Raw genomic sequence first — 13,627 nt, 5'->3', positions numbered from 1 at the left:
TTGTGTTCCTTTTATCATATCAGAGCTCTTAGAGTTTCTTCTTCATGCTTCTGAGTAGATTTTCTTAGATATTATCCAGCTTTTGAAAATGATTGTAAACAACAATGACGCTTTATAAATTTTGTTTTGAATTTTGGAAATCATCCTTTAACTAGTGATGGTCAATAATTTTTTATTGCACTAAATTCATGAGTAATAATGTGCTGTTATGATGAACGTTTGTTGTTTTCTTTGTAGGCATATTTAATCTAATGTTTAGTGTTCTTTTTAAAGTTTAGGTTTAAGGTCAATGTTTGGTATGTGAAACTTGTGTTTAAATTAAGTAGTTTAAGGGGTACATTTAAAATAAGAGAGGATGTGAGCAAGTTAAATCAGAGAACTTTGATACTAGTTCTTTTGTTTTTACTAGCGGGTTGTGTTTATCTATTTATGGAGATTGATTAGGTGGGAGGACACGTGTAAGATATAGTTGCAAAATCTGTTTCTGTTACAAGACTAAAGATGAATGATGAGTTTTTATTTGCCAAAGGAAACTCATCTTTTTTATCTGTTTATACTTGCTTGTCTATTTTTCTTTATCCATGGTATAAACATGCCCTTACTTCAGTTAGAAGTTAATTTGATCTATAAATTTTAAGCCCTGGAAAATTTGTAATTTCAAATTTTAGATCAGTGTTTGTTTATTTTATTGTTTAATATGATGCAGTGCAAAGTATCTTGAATTTGGACTTTTATACTTTTATGTTGTTTTCTCTGGCTTTGTGGAATAATAATTATTTTCAAATTGGTAGTCTTCATCCTTGACATAGAAATTACTCAACTAGTCTATTTCTGCACAAAGCCAAAAATTGGCACATAAATTACTTAATGGACTATGCATTATCTTTGACTTCAGCGTATTCAGTGCTAGCAGTCTCACAATAAAACAAGTTTAACCATAGGTTGTCACTAATTTTTATATGGATTTCAAATAGATATTCCCTTCAACATGAAGTGATCTTTTTTCTCTTTGTTTTTTGTTACAAACTTTTGCAGATACAAAGACGTCTTGCACAAAACTGTGAGGCTGCTCATAAAAGCCGGTTGCGGAAAAGTTACGATGAGGTCTGATTTGAACAGATTCCCTAACATGCAACAAGTGGTATGGGATTTTGAATTGAATTCGTATCTGTTATGCGGGCCTATTTACATTAAAATATTTGAAACACCGAATGCTAGACTGCAGGGTTTGTATATAAGTGGTGTCATAGAAAGTTCTTAGATGGTTGTAAACCCAGGTTTGTCAAAGTATTGTTGAATAACTTATTGTTTTGATGTCCTCACTCTCAAACATTTCTATTTCTTGAAATTGCATGACTCTAATTGCATTTTATTGATATTTGAATCTCGGAACCAAGAGTGCACACATAATATTAAGATAGTTTGTGAAATTTTGTTACTACTAGCTTACCACCACCACTCATGGTATGCACCTGCTATTTGTTGATTAATTGTGTTCCCTTCAAAGCATGATTCCCGTGAATTTTTCATAGTTTTGTTTCCTATATCAGTTCAAGTCCTTGTAACGACTATGTAAGAAAATTTATATCACCTCTTCATCTGCACTGAAGTCATTTTCGATGCTGCCCATAAATCAATGTCTCAAAAATGTTCCTCACAATAGATTTCAGCCATCCACAAGCACAAGTTTCCAGCACTTTGCAAACTTGACACCTCCATGAAAAATGATGTTGCGCTATGAAGCTATGTATATAATATCTGATGTGCTGAATCTGTTCTTTGAAATTTGATTTCCAGTAGTTCCTGTTGCTTATAGAACGCTACTTTTTGTCATTTCATGTTCTTGCATTCAACAAAAGGTCCTCACCGAGGTTTGCGCAGGAATTGTAGCGTTTGAGAATGGAGTATGGACACTGGGTTGAAGAGCAAACAAGGCAAATTTGTGAACAGAGGTCTGCTTTGCCGGCCCATATTAGTGATATAGAGCCTAACATATGTTAGGTCTCGGGTGTATGTGTTTCACAAAGTGAAGAAGAAGCTAAGAACAATGGAGCACAGCAGCAGTAAGTTGCATAGCAGCAAGGGAGAGGAAAATATTCTAGCTAGCAACAAAGGATTGGAACAATTGGGAAACCAAAATGTGCATGGGCATTTTGAGGCAATAAGGACACATGGCACTATGAAGAGAGAGGGGCAATTGGAGAGGAACAAAAAGGATGGAAATTAGTCAGAGAGTGGGAAGCAGAAAAATTAGCCAAGTGTGGTAGAGTGGGAGAGCACAAGCCTCGTTCAATTCTGGTTGGGATTAACTAAAGCGTGAAATGCTGTTTTGGTTTCGTTCAATTCTGGAGGGTTCTTTGTAAGAGGATTTGATGGCGTTGAGGCTGTTTGACATCATGGAAGAGTATTGGAGCAATTTTGAAGCAATCCCTACATCGCTCGGAGATGCATTAGAAGTAGTGTTACTATCAGCGTCTATGATTGGGTTAAGGAGCGTTTGATTTGAGTAATATTTTATTATCAAAATAGAAAGATTACGTTGAAGATAGATTACTTAGAAGATTATTGGGTATAAATGATTACTATGTTTGATAAATTTTGGTAAATATAAATAATTATTATGTTTAGTTAAAAGTAATAAAAAATTACTAATAAATTTTTTTATTTAAATGCCCTTGAATATAATTATTTTTAAATATTTTTTATATTATTTGTCATATTAATTAAAAATAAATTTATTTTTTCTCAAAAAATTAATAAATAATTATAGATGAAGTTGATATTTCTTTAATCAAAATATTTTCTATATGAAAATCTTACTTGGACTATTGATTTATAAATATAGAGTTTCTTACGACATAATATTAAAATATATAGTATTAAATGGACTACAAATGTATATGCAGGATACCTTATGGTATAGGCGAGTGGGGAGCATTGTTTACCCTGGAGGCGAAATTCCAAAGTGGTTTGACTTAAAAAGTAATGAATCTTTTATAATATTTCCAGAAGGTTGGGTCAATGATAACTTAATTGGTTTCGTTTTCTGTGTTGTTGTATCATTACAAGACTATAAACAAAATATTAGATGTGACCTAATTGTAAATGGAGAGAATACTTATTCTAAATATTTGATTCAATCATTCCCGTTTTGGCTTAAGTTTTTTGAAGGAGAGGACATTATTAAATCAGATCATGTAGTCATAGGTTATGTGTACATTGGAATGTTCACAAAATTTCAAGAATTCAATTTGAATAACCAAGTTGGTGTTGAGTTCTTCATTGAACATGCAACTAAGAATGGTGAGGTTCGAAGCCAGGTGAAAAAAAGTGGATTGACTTTGTTATATGCCAAAAATGATGATTTGAGAAGCGATGCAAAAGTGGACAAAAATGATGAAAGATCTCATAAGCTATTGAAACTTGAAGATTGAAATGTTGTTAAAGAAAAGGTAATGTAAGTACATAATCCCTGAGCTTATAATATTAGGTCAGAGCATGTTAATAAGATCCCCATTATGTCCCCATGGCCCTTTCTCATATGGTAAAGGGATGACTGATGGTTGTGCAAATTTAATAAAGCTTCCAGAGGAAATTTACTCCATTTCTAGGGCTTCTTGTTTACCTAATCTTCACGATATGCCTAATCTTGGAACTTTTTCCTATGGTATTCTTTACAGAAGATGTGGCTTACTGCATAGTAGTTTAATAGTTTCAAGGTAAACTTTACTTCATGTTGCCTTCTGAACTATTTGGCTAACTTTCTGCAATTTACATTCGTGGTCTATGCTTTATAGTTCTCTATTACAGAATGTTGAAGTGCCTCTTTTTTAAAATGTTATTCAGTGTGTTGTCAGGTTGGCTTTATCACAGGCTGCCAACTAGGCATGTGGACGCAAATTCCCTTGACTGTCATTTTAATATTCTTTGTATTTTCTTGCCTGGAATTGGATTGTGTTACTAACTACTATTTAATTAGGTGTTATATGGTTATAGATTTGGTTCTCTAGGCTATGAAAGGGTATTGGTTGCTCTTCGATATGCTGTAAGCTTGCTATTAACTAGTAATTAATTAGGTGTTATATCCATTACTGCTTGGCATAGCTTGGAGAAATAATTTGATGTGAAATTTGCTAATCATCTAGCCTCACTCTCTGTACAGGGGAAACAAATTGATGCCGTACATTTCATTCATGCTTTTCAGCTTATTGAAAGCTTTCCTCCTGTTCCCCTCTTGAAGACATACTAAAGAATTGAAGGAGAAACTCACAGGCAAAGGGTGTGAGTTCGGGTGGAGATACTAGTGCACAGGCTAATTTTTACACTAAAGCATAATGAGTGAGTGATGCTTGGAAATTCCTTTGTAACTAAATGCTAAATGAAAGTTTTCTTTTCAATAATTAAAAAGTGAAATTGTTCTTTTTATCTCTATTATTTTATTTTTCAAAGTACCATATAACACTTTATTAACAAAAAATTAAAAATAACACTTTAAATATTTAAATTATATAAAAAAATAATAATATTTCTCCGTATTTTCACTCTCATTCCTCATTTCTCTTTTTTATAATAAAATTGCCTTTATGGTATATTTGTATATTATAGAATAAATTGTAATTTTTTAAAATATAAAGGGTTTTTTTAATTTTTAGAGGGTTTTTTGAAATTCATAAAAAGTTTTGAGTCTTTTGAAAATTTTTTAAATACGATATGCCCCAATAGCTTCATAAAAAAGTTACAATCCCAAAGAATTTAACAGAATGCAATGCAGAGATTAATTTGTGAGTTTTGAAACTTTTTTTAAGAGTTAAATTGTCAAATTTAAAATGTTTAAATATAATAAAATACTGTTGTTTTAGGAAAAATATTTTTTATGCTAATTAGAAGTAAAAGAGTGTAGCACAACAAACTTTGGGTCGGAAAATTTTAGTTACACAATATTATAAGTACTCATTTAAATACTCAAATGGGTACAAATTTATATGTGTAATTACATAATTAGATATTATTTTACTATTAATTTAAAATTACTCAATTATATAATAACAATACATGTATCTATTTATGTAATTAAAATGAGTACAAATAGTTTTATTGACGTGAAAATGTGTAATTAATAAATTTTTATATGTCGTTAATAAATTAATAATACCATATATATAACTTTTATGTATAAATAATGATATATAATTAGATGATTGAGTGTTGTTTTATCTTTAATTTTAAACTGTCTAATCATATAATGACATATTATTATTTGTGTATAAAATTATGTATGTAGTACTATTTTAAATCAATTTTTTGCAAAACAAGTTTATTCAATTTTGAAAAGTTCAAATACATTCCCAAGTCAAAAACCCTACTATATATATGATCTCCTCCACAGTTTGGTGTTAGAAAGTCGTCGGCTTTCCACCATACAAACTTGTCTCCTCTCTGGCACTCGAAATCTCTACGAACTCTCCATAGCTTGTCTTCAAATCATTAGTGCATCGAACTATTTGTCTTCATCAGACTTTGGTATGATTTTTTTTACCCTAATTAAGATGAACTCTCCCGTTGATGTGCTAAGTTATTACCTTTTCAATGTTTCTATTTTGGTGCGATCTCCATTGCTCCCTAGTGAATGGTTGTAATGAATATTCTTTGTATTGATATATGATTTAGCAGCCTTTCAATTGACAGAGAAATTGGTTGAAAGATCATCTTTTCTGTTCTCTTCCTTTTCTTTCCTTTACTTTTTAGGATCTGCGCTTCTAGGGTGCAGTCATTCATTATAATGTCTAGACTTGTTCTACATTTATTTCATATATTTATGATTATGACTCTGTTGGGTTCTGTCTTGTTTATTTGTATATTTAACAATGCATAATATGGTTATTATAGTGTTAAAGTTTATTGCTGGGGCTTCTTTGTTGTATCACCAATTTTATTTGCCTAGTGGTTTAGATAAATGTCCATAAGAGGTTTTGTTATCGTTTATTAGTTCTATGGATTATTTGCATAAACAAAAGAGGGGGTAGAATATTGTCTTGTTAAAAATACTAATTACCTATTTAGTCAATTAAGATTTTCGCGGATGATTGCTACTTGCTCCATTCTCTTGATGCTCCTATTTGTTGAGTTGTATTGTTGTATCTTGGCTGCACTATTTGAGTTCAAATTAACAATGAAGTACTCCTGCGATATTCGTCTGCTCTTGTTCAAGGTGCTACAAATCAATTACAGAAGAATTGATTTTCCTTAAGTTGTTAGCTGTGGAGATGGCTTTAGTAGCTTTGGATGTTGTTGCTGTCAATAGTTTTCTGTGTTTCATGTCTTTAGTAGATCATGCTTTTGAAAATAATGCAGATATTAAAATTCTCATTTTTTCATCACTCAAGATCTCAAATTCTTTTTCAGTACCATCTTCTTTCATTCTCGCATTGCTTTCTTACGAATTAGGCAGCTAGTGATGTATAAATTTCAATTGTCTAAAAGCCAGAGTTTGACAGTTTCCAGAAACGGAATTTTTAACAGTTAATAGAAAAATTACATTGGTAAATTATTTTTAATTATGTTTAAATTAAAATTTTTATATAAGGGGTATTTTTGTACATTTAATTTCATAATTACATAGCATGAATTTTTAATTTAAATTATAGGAATTTATGAGATATTTTTGTTATTATATTAAAAAGGAATAATAAATAATTTACCATGTGGATTTAGGTTTTTCAAAATTAGTGGGTAAACTGGCAATTAACTAAACCTTCAGTGGGATCTGGTGTTTTGGCCTAAATTTTTAGCCCCATAATCTATTGCTTGAATATTTCACCATTCTCTTCAAACTAACACTTGATATCTGTCACTCTTTTGAAGGAATGACGAGAGAATCTCCTCAAAGAGTCTTAGAGCTCACTTTCTGAATCCTTTTCTCTGCATCTTGATCCGCACCGTTTTATACTCACTTGGATTGTCTTGGCCATCCTAGGAAATGGCTTGGGCACCTACTCACACTCACATTGCCGCCACCAATTTTCTCTTCTTATATCTCCTCCAACCAACTCCTGCCACTCCGATTGCCAATCTCTTGCTCAGTGTCACCCATCCCACCATGGTATTTTAGCTCTACCAATTCCCTCCTAATAGCTCGAGAAGTAGCTTTTGGAATTGTCATCGTCACTTTTAGAGATTCACATCCAATTCGCACCCTAGTGCTCGTATACAACTCTACGGCAATCTACTTCTCAACAGGTTTGAATTTTTTTTGTCTCTTTATGTTGAGTGGTCCTTAATATCTTGTTTCAAAGTGAATTTTTGTTTGAATTTGTGGTGATTTGGTGTTGAAGGTATTATGCTACATGCCTCTGGATCGTTACACCACCTCAACAATTTGGTCTTATTGTTGAAACTGGGAGTACTATTACCTAAGTCCCCTGTGCTACTTGTGAGCAGTGCGGCAGGCATCAGGTTATTTTTAATTTAATTTTATCATTTTGCAATCTTCATGTGAAAAGGGGGAGGGGAGCGGGGGGAGGGGAAGAAGACTCTTTGGTATTTATTGACATAATTAGGTGTCTAATTCATGCTATATACTGAATACCTAATGTGTAGCTTTCAAGGTAAATGAGTTAAAATATGCTAGAAATTTTTGGTCATGTAATTGACTGGAACTGGGGGTTGATGTTTATTTTCACAAGGATCCCAAATTCGAGCCTGAGTTATGAAGCACGTATCAACCTGTAAAATGCAATCTGGACTGCAATTGTTACCATGACAGGGTACGACGTCTTTACAAGTGACAGTATGCTGAGAGGAGTTCAAGCAGTGGTGTTCATTCTCATTATGGAATGGTGGGATGGATATTGGCTGGGATGCAAACATGGTCTTTGCTCATTCAGAGCCTCTGTGCGGGTATGTCTTAAAAAAGGTTTTATTTCATAGATTAATTTATCATTGAGTTAAATTCAATTCACAACTGATTTCCTTTTCATAAACACATCGTATTAACGCATGTGAGATACATATATATAAAACTCTATATTGCCTTTTAATTCTTTATTTATTTTGTAGTTTTGATTGGTTTTCGGTTCTTGTTAATCTTGATTCCGTTCTGCAAAATTCCAAATTTTTAGTACATAAATTTGCTAAATCTGACCCATTTTTAAAGCCTCGAGGATAAGTCAATGAATGAATTTGGTAGCTATATGAATAGGCCTAGTAAAATCAATGCCTGGCTCAATGAATGAATTTGGCTTTAAAAGTAATGAATCTTTTGTAGAGTTTCTATAAGGCTGACTGAATGATAACTTAATTGATTTTGTTTTGTGAGTGGTTGTATCATTACAAGACTATTAAGAACTTAAAATTTTTCGAATTGGATTTATCTGATTGTTAAGGAGATGTAATTTCCTTTGGCCGTCTATTTGAATCAAAAGGGTTTGAGGCTGAGGTTATTCAGTCAGATCAAAAGCCATGTTTTCTATGGTTTTTATAGCTTTAACACATACTAGTAACTCGTAAACATCTTTCTCATAGTTATGCCCTTAAAAAATGTGGCCGCCTAAATATTTCTGCTACATGGTAACTAAACTCAAACATTGAATTTAATTTATTTACTTAGTCACATTTTAACTTGCAAACTTTCTTTCAACTCTTTTCAGTGACTTCTCATGTTTATTTAACTCTTTTATCTATAATAATATTTTTTTTTTCATGTTTGACATGCTAAACATTGTTATCAGGTATCTTTTGATTGTTGCCTATGGTTATTTCTAAATTATTTCCCTTTTGTTTCAAATATATAGTTTATATTTTTAGCATGAAAGATGTCCAATATGTTTCAATTGGTTTATCAAGATTTTGTATATAACTCCACATATTAATAAACTTCACATGATTAGGATTTTTATTTTTCATTTTTTTTTTAAGAGAATGCTTATACCGTTATTGAAAATGATCCCAACTCATAACCTATTGAAAATGATCTTTTGTCCTTCAATTTGTCACATGTAGAAATAGCATAAGGCTGTGTTGTTATTAGTATTACCGTTATTATTGATGGAAGTATTCACTGTGTTTTACAGACTACTTTATGTGATTCACAAATTGCTGCACCATTGAAACCTGAAGATTGTCTTCCTAGAGAAAATCTGATGGAAGTACAAAGTCCATGAGCTCATTAGATTAGGTCAGAACTGGTTGATAAGATTCCCTTTTTGTCCCCATGTCCCTCTTTCATATGGTAAAACTATGGCTAATGCGTTTAGTTAATGTTGCCTTCTGAACTACTCGCTAACTTTCCATCTATGCTATGTAGACAGAAATTAATTTGGGTAAGCTTGCAGTTAACTAGTAATTAATTTGGTGTTATTACAGATAGGTATTATATCCCTTGCTGCTTGGCATAGCTTGGAGAAATAATTTGATGTGAAATTTGCTAATCATCTAGCCTCGCTCTCTGTGCAGAGGTTGTTGAGTGTTTGGTTAACAGTGGGAAACAAATAAATGCCGTACGTTTCATTGATGCCTTGCAGCTTACTGAGCTTTCCCCACAGGGAAACTCACAGGGAAAGGGCGCGAGTTCGGGTGGAGCTACTAGTGCACAGGTTAATTTTCATACTAAAGCATAATAAGTGATGCTTGGAAATTCCTTTGTAACTAAATGCTGAATGAGAATTTTCTTTTCAATACAGATTAATGTAAACGCACAGGAACTTGCTGCTTTGAAAGCTGTAGTTAATGGTGCCAAAGAGTACGGGCTTGAAGCTGACTATCCTCTTGATCCACTTCACAAAAGGGTTGAACAACTGGAGAGGTATCTGATAAGAAGTGCAAGAAACAAAGAGCAAACTGAGGATACTGTGGATTTCGTTCTCAGTGGCAAGGCAGCTCCCGGTAGGAATGTTCTGCCTGTTTTCTGATGTGTTTACAATTTTTACTTAACGACTTGTGCACTGACCAGCGAAATGTAACTTTTTTCTCTGACAGGGCAGCATATAGAAGAATGCCTGAGAGATATCCTCAGGGTGGTCCAAACGCTTATGATTATCAAGTTCCTAGCCAGCCTGTTTTTGCTCAGCAACCAAATGATCGAAGAATATGTTTTATCCCCAAGATGATAGAGTTAATGTAACTTCTTACGGTGCAGTCTTCACACCAGCCATTTATGTAGTTATCAAATGCAAGATTTGTATGCAACTTTCACTGGATATGATTAACATATATATATATTTTTTTACAATAAAAGTTAAAGTTGTTACATTCTTATGGCTCGGGGTCATCACTGGATCACAATGTTAACATAAACAAATCAGTGCTTAAGAGCAATCTGCCATTAATATACTGAATAATAATTATTCAGAGTTTTTTTTTTTTTAATTTTCTTCTCATTGTGAAAAAACAAATTCAAAGATTCCCATTCTTGTCAAAAATCTTTTAACTGATATATCTATATATAACGAATGAAAAATCAGTATTACAAAGAATCAAACACATCTACTTCAATGATTTTCAGAAACTATACTTTTTCGTGGTTGAAACAACAAATTTATGATCTTTAAAAAAGTTGAAGAGAATGAGATTGATATAAAGCTTTACCTCTGAAAATTGTTCCAGACTTCTTTCACTCCTGCAAATCATAATGACGACTAGGTGTACCAGGAGTAGGGAGGAAATCGTTCTTAGTCCCTTGGGGGAAAGGTTTATTTTCAAACCCAAAATTGTAATACAGCATTCCATCTCCTGGAAGAGAAAGCACAGATTTTAACTAATCAAAGCAAGCTAATCAACTTATTACTTGTAAATAAAGTTAGAAGAACAAGAACCTAAAACCCCCTAAATGGGTATTGTTTTTTCAGTTTCTTGGAAAGATTGGGTTGTTACATTGGTGGACTTCTTACCGCGTTTGCAATATTTCCTGGCTTCCTCACATTCTCAGAAACAATGTGACAATTAGAATTGAAGGGCATGAAATAAAGAAGCAGATTTACATGAGTACAGACGAGGCACAAAAATAGAAAGATATGAGCTAACCTTGTCTTCTCAGTGGTGAAAAAGAGCTATGTCTGAAGGCCCTCTGCAGCTGCAGTATTCAATTAGGTTACAGTCAAAAACAGAAAAAATGCGGTTTCCTTCAAAATGAAAGGGGAAATGGATATCATATTAGGCTCAAGCATTTACTGCCAAATCAACAAAAATAGCTGAAAAGCATAAGGAACAAATCAGACTCTCAGAGCAATCAGCATTTACAGAGCATACAACCACATTCTCAGAAACTGGTGACTGAGAAGAGCGATCTCTAATGCCGGTCAAAGCCTGAAAAATGAATTTTAAAAAACTTATAAAATTTCACCCTTGTTAATTGATGAAACTGATAGACAACATTGAATATAAAATCTACATCAAATTATTGCACGAACCTTAAAATTTTAATAAACTCATGTACCGTCTTTGCATCTTTCTTTTTCTTTTTCTTTTTACTCCACATGTGGTCATCCTTCCTAAACTCTCAAAGCCTTTGCAACTTAATGACAAAAAAGGAGCCACTTGCAATTAATGTAACTTAGCCAAATTACATCCATAAAAGGTTAGAAAAATAAAATCCCAAACGAAACAATACTTGGAGGCCTTCGTTGTGGTTGAGAGGCAAGTATTTGAAGCTTTTCATTGTTTTCAAATATTTTGCATATTTCAACTACATTCAATCACCTGTGTTGCGCTTCTTTCACGATTTCTTCAACACCCGCATCATTCAAACAATCTGCAACGTCATTCACATCAGTAAAACAATTCAAATTGTGAACTTATTCATAAGTACTTTCTCTGTTCAACCAGAAAGCATCTACCCGAAAGTGCCACAAGAAAGGTGTTAAAGATGAAACAAATGGTTGCAAAAACAGAGTACTCTGTTTATCGGAAAGTGTAATGATACTAAAATTTGGTGAAAAAATGAAAACAGTGTAGATTGATTGAAAAAAAAAATTGAAGAGCAAAAAAGGAACCCTAAGTTCATAAAGAGAAAAAGAATGAACTGAAATACTGTATAACCTCTTATTTTATTAATATAATGGCAAAAAGTTACATTGCTTGAATTTCATTTGAATTTATACTCCTTTGTGTCTGATGTGGCAATCTTGGTGAAATGCAATAACCACCATTTATCTTTTATAGAGAAAGCACACTAACATTGATTCTAAGCCGTTGGATTTTACTAAATGAGTCATTAACTAACCGTTAGTTTTCTGCTGAAAGGTTTGTACCTCCTCTAACACAGTTAAGCCAAAGCACCAACCTACCTACTTGTTTGACTACATTCTCAACAAAAAAAGGAAAGAAGAGAGGCAAAAAGTGTCATAAATGAAAAGAGAAAAAAGCAAAGAAGAGAGGCAAAAAGTGTCATAAATGATAAGAGAATTGTGATGAAATGAAATGAAATGAGAGAAGTTTACATTGAGATGGTCGAAAAGCAAATCCAGGGGGGTACCGATCACTTCGTTGAGAGATTTCCGGAAGAAAGATATGAAAGTTGGTAGAGACTTTTATGTGGAGTCATTTTTCAAGTACGCCCAGAAAAATTCAAATGCAAACTTGTAAAATTAATTTCTCTAGCATGCTCAATTAATTTCATCTGTTAATAAACATTTGGTAGCAATGATACTTATCATGCCTCAACTCTGAAAATTGTTCCATAGACTTCATCAACTACGGCAATTCACAAGGGCTACTAGGTGTGCCAGGATGAGGGAGGAAATCATTCTTAGTCTCTTGGAAGAAGGCTGATTTTTAAACTCAGATTTGTAACCTGGCATTCCATCTCCAGAAAGCACAGATTTTAACAAAACAAAGCAAACTAATCGACTGATTACTTGTAAATAAAATAGAGTTATAAGAAACCGTACCTGATATCCAAAATGGGTATAGTTTTTCCAGTTTCTTGGGAAGATTGAGCTGTTAGTCTTCTTGCTGCCTTTGCAATATTTCTGATATTTTCAGAAATAATGTGACAATGAGAATTGAAGACGGGCATGGAATAAAGAAGCAGATTTAGATGACAACAGACGAACTGACGATGCACAAAAGTAGGAAGATATGAGCTAACCTTTGTCTTCTGGGTAGTGAAAAAGAGCTATGTCTTAAGGTCCTCTGGAGCAAGTGTTCAATTAGGTGGTAGTCAAAACAGAAAAAATGTAGTTTCCTTCAAAATGTAATTCCAAATCAATAAAAATAGCTGAAAAGTGCCAAGACTCAACTCAAGAAACGAAACTTCAAAGAAAAACAAGAAAACTTGGCGGAAACCCTAAATCTACATACCAAGAAAAGGAAGAGAAGAGAGAGAGGTTCCAGAGAAATCCAGAGAGAAATGCTTTTATTGAATGAATGATAATAATAGTACAAGACTTTTTGCCCGTTTATGTAGAATAGAGCTAACGGTAGGTGTTAGTTTCAACAGCCCGTTACAAATTTTAAAGAAATCCAAAGGACCCTTACGTGATTTAATTCTTACAAATAAGAGTAAGACTTGGTAAAATCTCAAAATAGGACACAACAAATTAAATCCTGCAGAGCACTCCCAGTACCCTAATAAAAAACCGTGAATAGGGTAACGGTGTTGGGAACAAATCAGATTTAAAAAGTAAAAAACGGT

At 33.0% G+C, this 13,627-nt stretch overlaps 2 long non-coding RNA genes across 14 annotated transcripts; one reads left to right on the top strand and one right to left on the bottom strand.

Annotated features, from left to right (window-relative positions):
• Window positions 1-7,320: 7,320 nt before the first annotated feature.
• Window positions 7,321-9,172, top strand: LOC123199254. Its single transcript, XR_006498293.1, has 3 exons — window positions 7,321-7,452; window positions 7,683-7,896; window positions 9,069-9,172. It is a non-coding gene; the product is annotated as an uncharacterized LOC123199254 (long non-coding RNA).
• A 1,233-nt stretch (window positions 9,173-10,405) lies between these two features.
• On the bottom strand, window positions 10,406-13,370 carry LOC123199248. 13 transcript variants are annotated; one of them, XR_006498276.1, is made up of 7 exons: window positions 13,082-13,370; window positions 12,882-12,962; window positions 11,829-12,796; window positions 11,403-11,743; window positions 11,164-11,298; window positions 11,017-11,065; window positions 10,406-10,725 (listed from the first exon to the last, which is right to left on the bottom strand). It is a non-coding gene; the product is annotated as an uncharacterized LOC123199248 (long non-coding RNA). The 13 variants fall into 13 exon arrangements; XR_006498284.1 differs by having other exon boundaries at window positions 11,245-11,298; XR_006498277.1 differs by having other exon boundaries at window positions 11,017-11,298.
• Window positions 13,371-13,627: the final 257 nt, after the last annotated feature.

The sequence above is a fragment of the Mangifera indica genome, chromosome 16 (assembly GCF_011075055.1).
Source record: "Mangifera indica cultivar Alphonso chromosome 16, CATAS_Mindica_2.1, whole genome shotgun sequence".
In the NCBI taxonomy this organism is placed as follows: domain Eukaryota; kingdom Viridiplantae; phylum Streptophyta; class Magnoliopsida; order Sapindales; family Anacardiaceae; genus Mangifera; species Mangifera indica.
Note: the sequence above shows the minus strand (reverse complement) of the source record. Positions and strands in the feature narration are given on the sequence as shown.